This window comes from Monodelphis domestica, chromosome 3, assembly GCF_027887165.1.
Source record: "Monodelphis domestica isolate mMonDom1 chromosome 3, mMonDom1.pri, whole genome shotgun sequence".
NCBI classification, from domain to species: domain Eukaryota; kingdom Metazoa; phylum Chordata; class Mammalia; order Didelphimorphia; family Didelphidae; genus Monodelphis; species Monodelphis domestica.
In genome coordinates this window covers 389,538,647-389,555,121 of record NC_077229.1, presented here as the reverse complement: position 1 = coordinate 389,555,121, position 16,475 = coordinate 389,538,647, and positions in this window count along the sequence as shown.

Below are 16,475 nucleotides of genomic sequence, written 5' to 3'. Positions count from 1 at the left end.
AGGACCTGCCCCTTTTCTTTTATTGACATTCAGGATGTAACACTCATCTAACCCTAACATGTAAAAAAAAGGTGACTGACTAGTTTGGCTACTCAGAAAGAGGAGGGGATAATGTAAGGGGTAAATTTAGGGGTTTTGACTAATATACTAATGGTCGCCAGGGATTTAATTAAATCCCATTAAAATACTCAAATCAGTTTGGGAATTTTATGGTGGTTCAATTAATTTAGAGGGAAGGAATTAAGAAGAAGAGAAATTTCTCTGGCTAGCCTAAGCCAGGGGGAGTTCAGAGAACTCAGGCACCAGGCCTCTTCAGAAGATAAAAACTAGCTTGGCTTCCTAAGAAGATAGTGTTTTTGGAAAGGTAAAGGAAAAAAAGAAAGGAATCAGCCTAAACTCCAAGAGAGCTCAGGGAAGACACCTCACCTAACCCACTCTACTGGCTTCTCCCAGTCACCTCACCAAGGATGCTCACCGCCAAACCCAGATGAAAGCTGCAAGCATGCCAAAATGCCAAGATGCCCAGCATGCTGCCAGGAGCCACATCTCTGCAAAAGACGGCAATGAGGAAGTGATGCGAATATATAGACTTGTTTTTTACATCACTTCCTGTGTCTCAAATGTACCAATGGTAGCTTAAGCTTGACTTAGGACAGCCCAGAGGGTCTGTCAGTTGTTTCCTTATTTGTCACTTGCTAGCACATGTCTGTCATAGGCCATACCTCCTCAAAACTTACTTCTTAAGTAGGGGTGTTTACATTCCTGTTTGTTAAGATTTTAAAAACTAAGCAGGGGATTTAGAAAATCTAAAATTAACAATAAGATCCCCTCAGCATAGATCTTAGTTCCCTGATGCTGAAGCAAAGACTTCAACAAATGAATATAACACATATGAGAAGAAAATTTTTGACTCGTTGTATTAACATGGGTTGGCACCTTACCCTGATGGCTAGTTGAAGGCCTGTCAGCCTGTTCTTGGCCCTTGTAATATTTGTTGGGGAAGGATGAGGAATTGGGGAAAAAAGGGGATGATGGGAGGTTTGTAGCAGGGTATGGAGGAGTTGAAGGGAGAGAGGGAATATTGCTTGGTGAAGCAAAGAAGGGAGATGCCCCCTGCCAAGATGAAGCAGCAGGGGACCGATAAGGACTGTTTGCCTTTGAATGACTGAACTGATGTTCAGCTCTCTCTATGCACAGAAAAGATAGTCCACTTATCTGACTGAGAATTCAAATAATATAAAGTTTAATAACCAGTTGGGATTGGAGAGGTATCAGAAAAGAGGGAAGTCCCTAAATAAGGTTGGAGTCTGTCTCAGTTTTTGGAGATGAGGCCAGGCCCCACAGGCTGGCGGAGGGTTTCTCCCACTCCTGTCTTCTGTGCCAGTTTTGTCAATTCCAGAATCTTAGCAGTAGACAGAAAGCAAACAAGAACAGTTCTAACTTTCAGAAGCCTGTGTCTTTGGGCTGAACAGAGGAGAGGTACTCCACTCTAGACTGGGCAGAAATGAGCTCCTCCCTCCTCCAACACCAGGAAGGAAGTAAAGCCCAGCAGGAAGGAAGTGCTAGTCACAAGACCCAACTGCCACTCACAGTTGTCCCTTCCCCCACCAACTGTCAGTCTTGTTTCCTTTCCATACCCAGGAGCTGTAATGATTAAAATCAATATCCAATAACTTAAGTATTATATTTTAAAAGTTTTTACTAATAACAAGTGAAGTAAAAGAATTATCTAAATCTATCCTAGTTTCAAGAGAATAGAGGCCGAGGGAGGAGTTACAGCAAACTTAAATACAATCACACATATTTGAGGATGCAGGAAAAGGGAAAAGGATTCTATGGGTAATGTTTTTTTTTAAATTTAATTTAATTTTTAAAAATTTAAACATTATTTTATTTGGTCATTTCCAAACATTATTCACTGGAAACAAAGATCATTTTCTTTTCCTCCCTGCTCCCCCTCCCACCACCTTTCCCTCTCCCATATCTGATGCACGATTCCACTGGTTATCACATGTGTTCTTGACTCAAACCCATTTCCCTGTGACCTTTTCAGTGAGATATTTTATGTTTTCTAATTCATTAATTTTGGGGGTTTGCTTTATTGATTCTTGCTGTTTTATGATCTCACTTTCTTTGAGTTGCTTAATTCTGGTCAGTAGGGACTGGTTTTGCTTTTCAGCTTTGTCTGCCCTTCTATTGGATGCTTCGAGCTCTTTTTCCAATTGAGCAGTCTTATCTGTCAGACAGCTGATCTCTTTCTCCCATTTTTCTTTCCAGGTTTCCATCTTTTGGGTAAGTTCCAGTTTGAGATCTTCCATGCTTGTTGATAGTTTCCATTTTGGGAGGCATGTTCTGATTTTTTTTGGATTTCATCCTCATTCTTCTCTTTTCCTTGGGTACTTCCACCATAAAAATTTTCAATAGTCACCTTTTTCTCTTTCTTCCTGGAGGCTTGATTGTGGGCCATGTGAGCCATCCCTTTGGTGGTTTTATTCCCCTTTCCTTTTTGGTCTGGGGTCTGGGTGATATGGACGGGTTTTCTGTGAATCAGACTAGTTCTTCCCAGCCTCCGAGGTTTCTTAGAGCTCTGGGCCCCTGATCACAGCCACACTGCCCAGTTGTTCAGCTCCGCCCAGATAATCAGCGCGTGGTCCGCCCCTGGTGTTTAGCTCCACCCAGATGCTCAGCACAACCGCCCTGAGTACAGCTCCCTGGACCCCCTGTGCTCAGAGCAGGATTCTCCTGTAAAACCGCCCTGAGACGTGTTTTCATGGAAGTCCCCAGATCCCAAGGACCCTGGAGTGCCCCCCCAACAGAGACGTTCCCCACTCACTTGCTGTCCCAGTGAGAGCTCCGGTAGCTCACTATAGTTTGGTGGGGAAAGTGGGGGGGGGGAGGCTCAGTTCACGTTTCTGTGCAAGCTTTTCCTCCTTCTTATAGTGTGGAAATGTTCAAACCCCAAGTACCTTTGCCTCTATGGGGTACTGGGGAAAACTGGGGAGTCCTTCTGTTCCTCCAAAGGTGATTTTTATGCTCCTTTGATGTAGTCTATTTCATTCGGTGACAGGGAGAGGAAGTGTGTGGCGTTTAGATTGCAGCCATGATTACCCGGAAGTTCGGTAATGTAGTTTTTAGGGGTTCAAGAATTTCCAACTATACAGAGCTATGGTCATCCTCTTGGGTGGTGGAAGCCCCATGTTGGGAGCCAGTTGAAGAGGACCAGCCTCTCCAAAAATATGTGTGTTAATTCTAATCATCCTAAGGTTGGAAAAGGGTTTTAAGACTATGGAAGGAAATGCATACAAAACATAAGACACAAAAGACACAGAGAACATTGTAGTATAGTGTTTGTCAGGGAGACAAGTTAGAGAGAGAGAGTGAAGTTGTCTCTGATCAGTTTATTATATCATTCATATCTTTGGGGATTGCAGGGTATCCTTCAAACAAAGGAACCAACAAAGGTTTTTACAGAACATTACAAGTCCAATTACAAAAATAATGAAACAGGTGGTAACATAATTGTTCAGCCAACTGGCCAGGAAGGAGTTATTTGAAAGTTTCCTGACTTAAGTTAAACCTTCTACTTCATGGAACCCTGGTCAAAACTTATTCAGATGTTAAGGTGGAACTATTGTGATCTCTTTCAGTCTGCCCAAGCCTTTCACAACTCCATGTGCACCTATTAGAATGCTAATAGAAATTTCAAGTTTTAGTCTAAGCCAATTTTTCTGGACAAATTAGAGGGATTCAGTAAAATCAATCGTGTAAAATATTAATAATATATCCAGATAAGTCTGATCCAAAAAACACTTTGCTTATTTGCATCAGCTTTTGAATATATATTTAATACTTTCATGATTTGTCATTACTTACCCCAGGGCTTCAGGGTCGATTGTGTGAACATATGGTATGCCTAACATATCCTATCATAGAAGTCATGAGTTGCTTCATCAGGTTTCTGGGTTAACAATGAAGTCTTAGAGAGGTTTATGGATCATTTGGCCCCTTCATGGACACTCCTGATGAGGGCATCTCAGTATCATTGCAAACCAGCCCTTCCCAGATCTGTATTGAAGTCCCAACTGGGAGCTCCTGTGAATCTTAAACTTCTTCTCAGAACTCTACCTTAGAATATTTAGTTAAGGCTATTCCCTATTTAACCATACTTGATCAGGAATGTATTGGGAACTTTAAAATTACTCCACCCATGCTTAGGCATACTTTAGGGGAAGATAAAGTTGTAAAACTCCTTAGTGAACAATGCAAAGTCCCCAACCCATACTTATAGTGAGGCCAAGCCCTTTAGCTAGGCCTATTTTTAGATCTAATACAAAAGGGATGCTAAGTACCTATGAAGGTCAAATTAATCACTAAAAGGTCAGGCAACTTTCAAGGGGCAACCTTAACAAAAGAGGTGTGAAGTTTTAGTCTACCCAGAGAAGTTGAGAACTAAAGAAGATGTGAATTAAGAATGGTCAGTCCTGTGAAAATGTCCACTGTGATTGGTAGGTGTGGAAATTTAGGGGAGGTGACATAGGAGAAAATTCTCTTTAAAAGGAGGTCAGAAGGCCTCTGAATGTAGTTCAGCTTTTGAAAGCTGAATTGGAGGAGCTCTCTCTTGGTGGCTGGACTTAGTTCAGTTTCCTGAGCTAAACTGGAGGGTCTCTCTGAACACTAGAGTTTTGCTTGGAAGGATCTTGTGGTGAGATTAAAGATTGACTTAGTTTTCTCTCTTAAGGAGAAAGGCCTAGGCCAAGTCCTTTTCCTATTATTTCCTCTTACTCTGTCTCTCTCCCTTTCTTTAATTCCTTAAATTGTATTAATTAAAATCTCCCTAAAACCCAGCTGACTTGGGTACTTCATATTTGGGAATTTTTCCCATGGTGACCACTTCATTTTTAACATAAAATCAAGACACTAAAAATTATCTTAACAGTTTTGGCAATTCAAAGTCTTAAAACCCACATTTTTGTGGTCACAATTTATGGCAACCACTCTTTTGTCTGTAACACTCCATAAGTTCTACCACTCTCTGGCCCAAATCTTGGGGTTTAAGACACCTGCAGGTGTCCCAGGGTCCATTTCTTAGCTGTAACCATATTGCAGTGTCTCTCCTTTGTATTAAAGAGTCTTAGAAGGAGTTTTTGTTATCCCATGTGTAGTGATTGTTATAGCTGAGGAAGTGCTCTGACCCCATATTTGTGGGAAGAAGTAGATTATTTGATAAAGCACAGGCTTAGCCAGTCGGCTCCCAAATGCTAAGCCCTGAATAGCTACAGCAGATGGTTTATATAGGTCCTATATATATAGAGGTCCCCAAACTTTTTACACAAGGGACCAGTTCACTGTCCCTCAGACCGTGGGAGGGCTGGACTATAAAAAATACTGTAAACAAATCTGTATATTACTGTCTGGGATAACAGAGGCTGCAGCGCTGGCTGTGATGGGTCTGTCACACCTTGCACAGGCCCATCACTGCCCCCACTATAAAGGGCAGCAGTATACACAGTGCGGAATCCCCTCCCCCAGATCATTGCTCACCATGCTGTCTTCCATTGTGCAGCCACATAATTCTTTGCAAGGAGCCTCATTCTCTTTCAGATTGTGTCTCCAGAAATAGTACTGTATATGAGTGATGCCGCTCTTTGTGGCACCACCACATACAGTGCTCCTCTCATTGACCACCAATGAATTGAAGTATACTATTTTTCATTTTATTTATGGGTTTTGGTTTTATATCAGTATTCTCTTACAAAATGAACAATATGGAAATATGTTTCACATGATCATGATGGGGGCTGGCACTCCTCAGACAGGCAATGACTAAGGACTAATGTCTAAGGCCAGGGGTGCTAATGGGGACTGGAACCCCTGAACACCAAATGACTTAGTTCAAGGCCGGAAGCTTAAGGGGACACCTGGCTCCTTCTCAGCCGGCCACCAGGGGACATTCCATTAGTTTTCTGCCTATGTAGAGCTACTCAGGAACTCCTGTCCACCTCCTTTGGCCCAGCCTATGCCTGGATCTAGACCATATTTTTCTTGAATTCTGTCTAGGCCAACATTTTTTTCATGCAGATTGTTCATGATATTTGGCTTCTTTTAGAAATTCTTGACTACCTCCAGCTATCTCAGGTGTGATGGGACCTACTGAGCATAATATGGATTAAATGAACTTCAGAGAATGAAAGCTGGTATATGGGAATTTAGGGCTTGGGCAGTGGGTATGTAGACTTGTATTTGAATAATTACACTTTGGCCTTTAGAATCCTTGGGATGGGGAGAATGTGATGGGCTGGAAATTTGTTAATCACTAAAGAAATGAGCTAGGATTATCAACATACTTAGGGATTTGCCCTCAGGATGCTATCCTCCCAGAGTGTTCCATAGTTCAGGTACAAAGACCAGTGAAGGAGTCAATAGAATGGTGTTTCTTTCCTCTGAAGTTGGGTCAGGCAAGACCAAGGAGAATGATGGAGAACTGGGTGGAATAAATGATATTTCTCTTAAAACCTGTAAGAGAAGATTTTACACAGAGTTGAAATGGAATGGTGGAGAAGCACGACTAACAGACTGAGCAATTGGAATGTTGGGGACAGGGATTGCTGGGAAAATAATCAATGCGCTTCTGAACCTTGGACTGAAAGCAGCTCCCTTTCCTATCTCAGGATTTGAAACCCTCCATTTCCCCAAGGATTTCCCAATCATATCTGATACCCACATTGTCTGTGAATTAATTCTGTTTCTCTGCCATCTCAAGGCCTGTGTGGACTGAATGGACATTGAATTGCCTGAGAGTGTTTACCCTGGGGAGCAGGCTGAGTCCATCCTGAAGATAAACATCTCCTTCTGTCTCAGTTATACCTAAAGGCATTTGTTGTTTCTAAAGTTTCCAGGCTGGTGTAATAGATGCTCCTATTAAGATATTTATGGTAGCAGAGAAGTGTTGAAGCCATAGCACCAGGAAATAAGTTAGAGGAAAGGCTAAGGTTTGCACTCCTTCCCCCCCCATCCCACTTCCTGTGCCTCTCCCAGCTGATCTTAATGGCTTTTCTCAAAGGCTAAACTATCTGAAGTTTCAGGGAAATTAAGGTCTCCCTAATCTCCTATGGGGTTCAATACAGGGAAATAAAGTTATTTTGTCTATGTCTATTGCTGATAAACTGAAAAGGTTCTTCAGAGCTAAGCTCTAATCTTTTCAATATTAAGTCAGTGAATAGCCCAGATTCCAGAGCAAGTCTGTCTCTCAGCCTCTTTCCTCCCCTTCAGCAGGAAGAAAAGTCTCTCAGTTCAGCTGCTGGTTTTCTCAACTGCCTTCTCATCAGATTCTATTGGAATCTTCCTTCCTTCTGGTTGATTGATAGTTCCTTCAAAATTCCATCTCTTACATTTGCTTGCCAATATCTCTCTGGTGTAGTAATCTCTTTTTCACACTGGTCCTTTTGGCTGTTGGCCTAAGCCAAAAAGACCCATCAAAAATCTGTTTTAGATTAGGGAATTCCTGTTTGACTTCTTTACCTCACCTTAGTTATCCTATCCCAAATAAATAATTGTTGTTTATTCAGTAGCAGTCAGATCTTTAAAGAAGAAAGAAGTTTGGTGGGTAGAGGTTTAATCTGGGACGAAGATCTCTATCAGAACCGGGTTAAGCAAAGTACTGGTTCAGATGCCATTGATCTTCCTCCAGGAAGGGTTTTTACCAGAAGGATATCCAGGGGGATTAGGTTTCATAAAATTTACCCAATCACCAGCTATCCTCTAGTCCCATGGTGTTCCTTAATAGATCTCTGCTTTACCTGTTGTCTCCATCTTACCAGAGCAAGGGCAAAGAGTAACCAACAGCTCTCTGTCCAAATAGGGAGGGAGTATTGTTGGGGGATTGATCATCAACACATTCTGACCAACCTTTTAATCATCATCCTAGGAGTTCTCCTCCTCTCCTTTTAAACAAACCAGGCAAATAGGAATATCTCAGTCCAAAGGTTGGTGGAAGCAATGCCAGGTTATGAGGATAGAATGATAGCTCTTTTTTTCCCCCTTGTAACTGTCCACACATGTGTATGTATAAGGTAAATGTTTGATCTATGGAATTGTATTAAGAAATGCATGGTCAGACCTGAGCATGGCAGTAAAGGTCTCGACCTTTGATCTCAGCATTTCTAACATTCTGGCGCGAATCCAGCCTTCTTTGTCTTCACCTGGTTAGAGTAATCCACACCTGGAACTTGTTGTAATTTACATTTGAACCAATGGCAATCCACTGTGTGCTGTTGCATATGCATTACGTACCTCTTACCTCATTATCTCAATAAAAATTCAGGAAAGGCACAATTCCTTCTCTTCTTTTCTTTTCTCCTCTCTCTCCAATCTGCCTGCTGGGCATGTCTCTAAAGTCTTCTTTCTTTATTCTTTTCTTTCCTTCTCACCTCACACCTGATTCCTTTTCCTATCAAAGAAATCTACTTTCCATGCATTCTTGATTAATTTTTATCTTTCTTCACTGTATGTCATACAAAGAAAGATAACAGGAAGAAGCATCCTTCCTCCCTACAATCTGATCTGTGTGTGCCTGAGTTTATTACTTCCTCTCCGTCTTCTTTCTCCTCCTCAAAATCATAATCCTATAGATATTTCCTTTTATGCAGTGGCTGCTGGCTGGCTCACTGTACCCTTCAGGCAGGAAGAATATAAGAATTAGTATCTGGAGTTCATTTGACATTAGTAATAGTGGTTTTTATTACTAAACTTATTTTTTAGATTTTATCTGATGTTTACTGACAGTTACTTCAACTACAGTTCTTTCCTTGTTGCACTGTAACTACTATGGATGGCACCTAGCTCAGGGGAGTCTCCTTAGATACCCTTGAACATTTTTTCTTCCATCATCTTTTTTAGAAAAAAGATACAAAACAATAGCTGGAAGAGATACTGGTGGATAGTAAAGACTAGCAATTGGCAATAAGATAATATGTGAAAAAAAGAAATTAACCCTAAATAATGAGAGATTGCTAAGAGACTGTGAAAAAGAGCCGATATGGAAATGGCAAGGAGTATTTCCCTCTTTCTTCTAGACCAGTATATTGTGGGCATGAGAGAAAGAAGCACTCAATATTAAAGAAGTGAACATTTAAGACCAGTTTGCACCCCTTTTTCTTAGTGCCTCAAGATCAGTCTTGGGGTGTTAAAAGGAAAGTTTTATATTGAATTTGAAAAAACATTCTCTAGAGAATTGAGTTTTAGTTAAGCCCCCACCCCTTGACTTCATTAAGACAAAGGCCCGAGGTTTATCTGTGTAAGTGGGACATGTGCTCTATGAGTATACCAAAAGCCTCCTGGCTCCCCGGCATTCTGGTGTCTTGTCCCACATGACTCCTGGCATCTGGAAGTCCAACCTCTGACCAGAAAAAGTATTGTCATGACAAAGTATAAGTTATGGATCAAGGAAGTTCTTGGTGTCTTTTCTGGCCAAGCAGCAATACAATGAAACAGAGGTGCTAGGTGAGCAGGAAGCTCAGGGTATCTAGGGAAGAAGGTATATGGGAAGGGAGAGGGATTGGCTGTGAGGCTATGTGCCTTTACTTTCTCTGACCTGTTTTTTACTGTTTAGCAAATAATTATAAGTTAATATACAGTTTCCAGAGAATTTAAATCTTAACAATTACCAGGGAGGTGGTGTCTTCCAGAGAGAATTATAAAATCCTAGGTTTATCAGAAACTTTAGAAGGAACTTTAGTGGGTGTCCAGTCAAATCTGATTTTTATGGTGAAGAACTGATGCCCAGAGTTGAAGTCACTTGTAACCAGTCACATAGACTGCAAGTGGCATAACCAGGATTTGAATTCAGATTCGTTGTTTCCATTGTATTATCCTGCCTCCTGGGACCCTATTTCTGTCAGCAACATTAGATAGAAGATATGAAGTGAAGGGATCCAAAATAAAGGAGATTTAGTTAATAATAGATCAGGGATCTGAGAAGACACAGTACAATGGAAGTTTAGAGGAAGACATATATTGTGTGGAGATAGATTTGGGGGATATAGAAATAAAACCAGGAGAAAAGATTTTTTTTAATTGAATAAATTCAAATTGAATTAGAGGTATACTAGAGGTAGAATTCTGCCAGTTAATTTGGTCCCTCCATTCAGGGGCTTATGATGATACAGCATCAATTTAATTAGAAAAGCATATCCCATGGAAAATCAGAGCAAAAACAAAGGAATTGGGGGGGTGGAAGTGGTTAAGAGTTCTGTTTGATACATGAATCTAACTAACAAGTAAGTGGTATTCAAGTTTCATTGAACATGCTCAAAGCTAGTCCATTAGCATTATCCAAAAATGGCAAGGGATAAGGTATACTCAGTGAATATAACCATGGATCAAGTTCTTAGCTTCCAACCTCTGTTTGTTCAAACTTCAGGCATCCTAGAACTTTCATTGAAATAAGATGAGAAGCTGGTACTTTGAAAAAACAAACAAAATAGACAAAGTATTGGTCAATCTAATTAAAAAAAAGAGAGAAGAAAAGCAAGTTAACAGTATCATAGATGAAAAGGGGGACCTTACATCCAATGAAGAGGAAATTAAGGCAATCATTAAAAACTTCTTTGCCCAATTATATGGCAATAAATATGCCAATCTAGGTGATATGGACAAATATTGACAAAAATATAAATTGCCTAGACTAACAGAAGAAGAAATAGAATTCTTAAATAATCCCATATCAGTAAAAGAAATCCAACAGGCCATCAAAGAACTTCCTAAGAAAAACTCCCCAGGACCTGATGGATTCACAAGTGAATTCTATCAAACATTCAAAGAATAGCTAATCCCAATACTATACAAACTATTTGGCATAATAAGAAAAGAGGGAATTCTACCAAATTCTTTTTATGACACAAACATGGTACTGATTCCAAAGCTAGGCAGATCAAAAACAGAGAAAGAAAACTACAGATCAATTGCCCTAATGAACATAGATGCAAAAATCTTAAACAGGATACTAGCAAAAAGACTTCAGCAAGTGATCAAGAGGGTCATTCACTATGATCAAGTAGGATTTATACCAGGAATGCAAGGATTGTTCAATATTAGGAAAACAATCCACATAATTGACCACATCAACAAGCAAACCAATAAAAATCACATGATTATCTCAATAGACACAGAAAAAGCCTTTGATAAAATATAACACCCATTCCTATTAAAAACACTAGAAAGTATAGGAATAGAAGGGTCCTTCCTAAAAGTAATAAACAGTATATATCTAAAACCATCGGCAAACATCATCTGCAATGAGGATAAACTAGATGAATTCCCAATAAGATCAGGACTGAAACAAGGATACCGATTTTCACCTCTATTATTTAACATTGTACTAGAAACACTAGCAGTAGCAATTAGAGAAGAAAAAGAAATTGAAGGTATTAAAATTGGCAATGAGTAGACCAAGCTGTCACTCTTTGTGGATGATATGATGGTCTACTTAAAGAATCCTAGAGATTCAACCAAAAAGTTAGTGGAAATAATCAATAACTTTAGCGAAGTAGCAGGAGACAAAATAAACCCACATAAGTCATCAGCATTTCTATATATCTGCAATACATTTCAGCTGCAAGAATTAGAAAAAGAAATTCCATTAAAAATCACCTTCGACAATATTAAATACTTAGGAATCTATCTGCTGAGACAAACACAGGAACTATATGAACACAACTATAAAACACTCTCCACACAACTAAAACTAGACTTGAACAATTGGAAAAAATTTTGACCTTGTGATTGTGTGAGGTGACCCACCTCATGTGTGTTTCTTGAAGACAGCATATGGTATGGTTTTGAATTCTAATCCATTCTGCTCTTCATCTCAGTTTTATGTGTGAGTTTATCCTATTCACATTCAAAGTTATGATTATCACTTGTGAATTCCCTGGCATTTTGATCTCCTCCCCTAATTCTGACCTTTCTTCTTTTGTTATAAACTTTTAAACCAGTCGTCTACTTTCCACCAGTTCCCCTAGTCCCCTCCCTTGATATGCTTCCTTTCTAGCCCCTCCCTTTTCGTAGCCTTCTTGGTTATTTTTAGGGTCTGTTAATTTCCCTCCCTCCTCTCCTTCCCCCCCCCTTTTTGTACTCCCTCCCTCTAAACCTCCCCTTAATTTCCCCTTCTCCCTTGCCCTGTTTGATAAGATAGAATTCAAGATCCCAATGGATCTAGATGCTCTTCTCTCTCAGAGTTGATTTCACTGAGAGTAAGGTTTAAGTAATACCAATTAGCACTCTCTTCCTCTCCTCATAAGAGAATTTCCTCCCCCCCCTTCCCCTGTGTGACATAGATTATTCTATTTAATTTATTTCTATTTCTTCACGTATATCTTGGTATCATCATTGATTTCCCCCTCCTTTTTTTCTCCCCCCCTTTCTCCATATCATCTTAATGTCCCAATCTTTCCCTAAGAGTGATTCTTCTAATTACTCTTATAATGCATACAATTTTTGAGAGTAACACATAACATTTTCCCCACATATTAATATATATAATATATAATTTTATCTAAATATAGTGCTCATAGAAGAGAGTTTGAATAAAAGAAAAAAACATTTTTCTCCTTTTCCCTTTCTTTCATATTTACCTTTTCATGTTTCTCTTGCTCTTTATGTTTGGATATCAAACTTTCCACTTAGTTCTGGTCTTTTCTTTGCAAATACTTGGAAATCTTCTATTTTTTTTAATTCCCATACTTTCTCCTGGAAGTATATAATCAGTTTTGATGGACAGGTGATTCTTGGTTGAAGACCCAGTTCTCTTGCCTTTCTGAGTATCATGTTCCAGGCCTTTTGGGCCTTTAGTGTGGAAACTGCCAGGTCTTGTGTGATCCTGATTGATGCTCCTTTGTATCTGAATTGTTTCTTTTTGGCTTCTTGTAGGATTTTCTCCTAAGCTTGGAAGCTCTGGAATTTGTCAATTACATTCCTGGGAGTTGTCTGTTAGGGATTTAGTATAGAGGGTGTTCTATCAACCCTTTCAATTTCTATTTTGCCCCATTGTTCTAGAACCTCAGGGCAGTTTTCTTGGATGATATCTTGAATTATGATGTCAAGATTCCTGTTCATTTCTGGCTTTTCAGGTAGAGCAATGATTCTCAGTTTGTATCTCCTTTCTCCTTTTTTCCTGATCTGTCACCTTGTCAGTGAGATATTTTATGTTTTCTTCTAATTTCTTAGTCTTTGACTTTGCTTTATTAATTCTTGCTGTTTTGCAAGATCATTGCCTTCCAGTTGCCTAATTCTGGTCTTTAAACACTGGTTTTCCGTTTCAGTTTGGTCTATCCTGCTTTTTGAGACTTCCAGCTGTTTCTCCAATTGGGAGTTCTTGTCCCTCAGATTGCTGTATTTTCTTGGCATTATTTCCCATTTTTCCTGCCAGAAGGCCTCCATATTTTTGATAATCTCCAATTTAAATTCTTCAAGACCTTGTGTACAATTTCCATTTCTTTTGGAAGGTTTTGGAGCATTTATTTGGGTTTCCTCTTCTGCTATTTCCTCTGTAGTCTGTATTTTTTCCTCTGTAAAAACTATCCAATGTCAGCCCCTTCTTCTTGCTTTTCTTGGTGTTGTGAAGTTGTTCCTGGGCACTTTTTGCCATCTCTGTGGGTTTTCCTTCCCTTTCTAGTCAGAAATCTGAGTGAGGAGGGTTGGCTCTCCGTGTATGCATCTAATGATCAAGGCTTTTTGCCTTGGGCAAGCTCTCAATTCTCAGCAGCTGGGCTGTCTTCCCAGGGGAGCCCAAGGTCTGCCCTCTCCTGCCTGCTGACATTTCAGGTGTTACTGCTTTTAGGGGTAAGTCCTTGGTAGTCTTAGTTAACTCCCAAGATCTATAGGTGTCCCTTGTTCACTTCAGGGATGCCCTTTGCACACTCGTTGATTATGGTGCACTGGTTCTGAGTGCCCGAGTTCTGAGCTGCCCTTGCCTACCTGATGGGGTTTCGGGTGTTAATGCTCTCAGGGGTAAGTCCTTGGTGGTCTTAGTCAGCACCCAAAGCCTGGGGCTGCCCATTGCTCACTCCTAGTGTGCCCCTCACTCACTCATTGGTTCTGGCACTCACTGACTTTAATTCTGGCACCGTAGTTATGGTGGGGGAGGGTATGTCATCTCAAGTTTGGGTGGGAGCTTTTCCGTTCCCTTACAGTGTGGAAATACCTGAATCCCAAGTATCTTCAGTGCTGTGCCCTACTGTAGAGTTCCTCCGTTCTTATGAGGATGGTTTTTTGTGTGTCTTTTGGGGTCATCTGTATCATTGGGTCTGAGGAGGGGAAGTAAGCCATGTCTAATCTGCCACCATGCTTACCCAGAAGTCCCCTTGGAGGCCAATATCCCTTTCTTCAGAAAGATCAAAGTCCAGCTATCTTCCCACCAGCTCAATGAGGCAGTCCATGAATTTTGAGGTTGTCTCATCATTGGATTGTTTAATGCTTTTAAATTTCATCCATGCATCCCAGTCTTTTGAAACATTCTCACATTGCTGTTAGAATCTCCTCTGACAATGATATAATTCCAAATATTCCTTTGTATTGTTTTGATCCCATTCAGGATCTTTAGATTGCCAGTGTGCTTCATTGCCCTCTTGGACTTTATTAACATGAGAGATGATCTTATTTTTCTCACATTCCATTAGAAAGGCCTGAAGCAAATTTTCAATGTCTTCATAAAATATGTAATTTTGTGAGGACTCTCAATCCTTAGATGAAGAAACAAGGGTTGAAGGCAGTGAGGAAAGGGTTGATGAAAATGGCTTCCCTCACTACTCCCTCTCAGAGTCCCCAAATTACTTGAGGGAGACACAATGGAGATCTCCCCTCAGTGAATGATTTCCCCTTGATGGTTGTGCTGGTCTTCAAAGGCAGTGGGAAAGTCTATACAGGTAAAGATATGTGGGACCACAATTTGACTATAAGCTACTTTGGGGAGCTCACAAACCTCTTCCCTCTTGTGTTATTGAAAACTGGCAGCAAAATGGAGTTTACCAATGAGCTTATTCCCTTGATGCAAATAAACAAGTTGAAATCCCTGACTGCTTATTTTGATTTAATTCTAATTGGGGTAAAGAAAGAAGTGGGTTGAGGTTAGGAAGGTTGTAGGTCACCCTAATTCCTGAATCCCTTTTCAAAGGTCCATCCTCTGAGTGGGCACAATTTGCCACATCTCAAAAGTACAACTTGCCTTCCCAAATCCATCCTAAAACTATTTTTCTAAATAATCTAATTCCTGAAGTTAAGGTTGTTGTTGTTTTTTTCTTTGTTTTTTTTTTTTTGTGGGCAGGGGAGAGTAGAAAAGGGGAGAGATCGCTGCTCACTGATTTGTGTCTAGTATCTCAATAGTTCATGGAATGAACTTCTTCAGAGATATTATGTTTGTTGACAGTAACCAATGATGTTTTAACAGGAATCCACAATGTTAGGATTTCTGTAAGTGTCAGAAATCTCCAAAGGCGTCTTGAAAATGGCTCAGAGAAACAGCTCCTCCTTCCACTCCCTTCTGTGGGTCAGCACTCAAGACACCCTCCTCAGGAGAATTTCCCAGAAGTTCTTGTCCAGTTTCCAACTGTCATTCCTGCCTCATGCACCTGTTGAGCTCTCAACATTCCATTTCCCCCAATGTTTCTTTTTTCCTACTCCCCAGCATTACAGACAGATTATGTTGTATAAATATGTTGACCATCTTTTTTGTAACCAGAATTGGTTCTTCTTCATAACTAGGAATATTGCATGTCAATTCTTTAATATCTCGGGGTGTGAAAGGTCTTTGTTGTCTTAGGTTTACCACATCACCATTGCATCCTATTGTGGGTACTTTCCTTAAGGGGAAAAGAACTTCATAGGAATTGGTCAATGGTTGCGGTTTCTTAGAAGTTGACTGTGGGGATACTGAGGCAGCATGAGTAGGAACAGGTCTGGTAGGAGAATGGGATTTCCTTGGGGTTAGGATTGGTTGTGGTGTAGGAGAAGGGACAGGAGAGGATGGGGAATTGGGAGAAGGATCAGGGGAGGTAAAGTTAGCCAGGTATTGCAGAAAACAAGAGAGGTGGTACAGAGTAGAAGAGAAAAGATTCTCCACTGAGATATAGGAGAGGACTCTTCCATTTCTATTTCGGGAGAAATAAAATTTTCTTCCCTTAATGGCTCAGGACAGGGTTTCAAAAATCAGACATGTTTTGGATGAGATCTTTATTTTCCATTGTACCATGTAAGAAGTATTTGAAATTGTCCAATTGAATTTGCATGTCAGCCTGTATTTCAGCTTTAATTTTTTGTATGGTAATTTTTTTTGTCTTAACATTAAGGATCAGGAAAATAAAATTTCCTAGGAACATAAGGACAAGGCGGCAATCTGAAAGCTTAAAGGTCCCTAATCTGGCAAAAGCTTGAAAGCTTTCTTGCAGAGTAGCATTCATGCTGCTTAGCATTGTAATTAAAAGGTT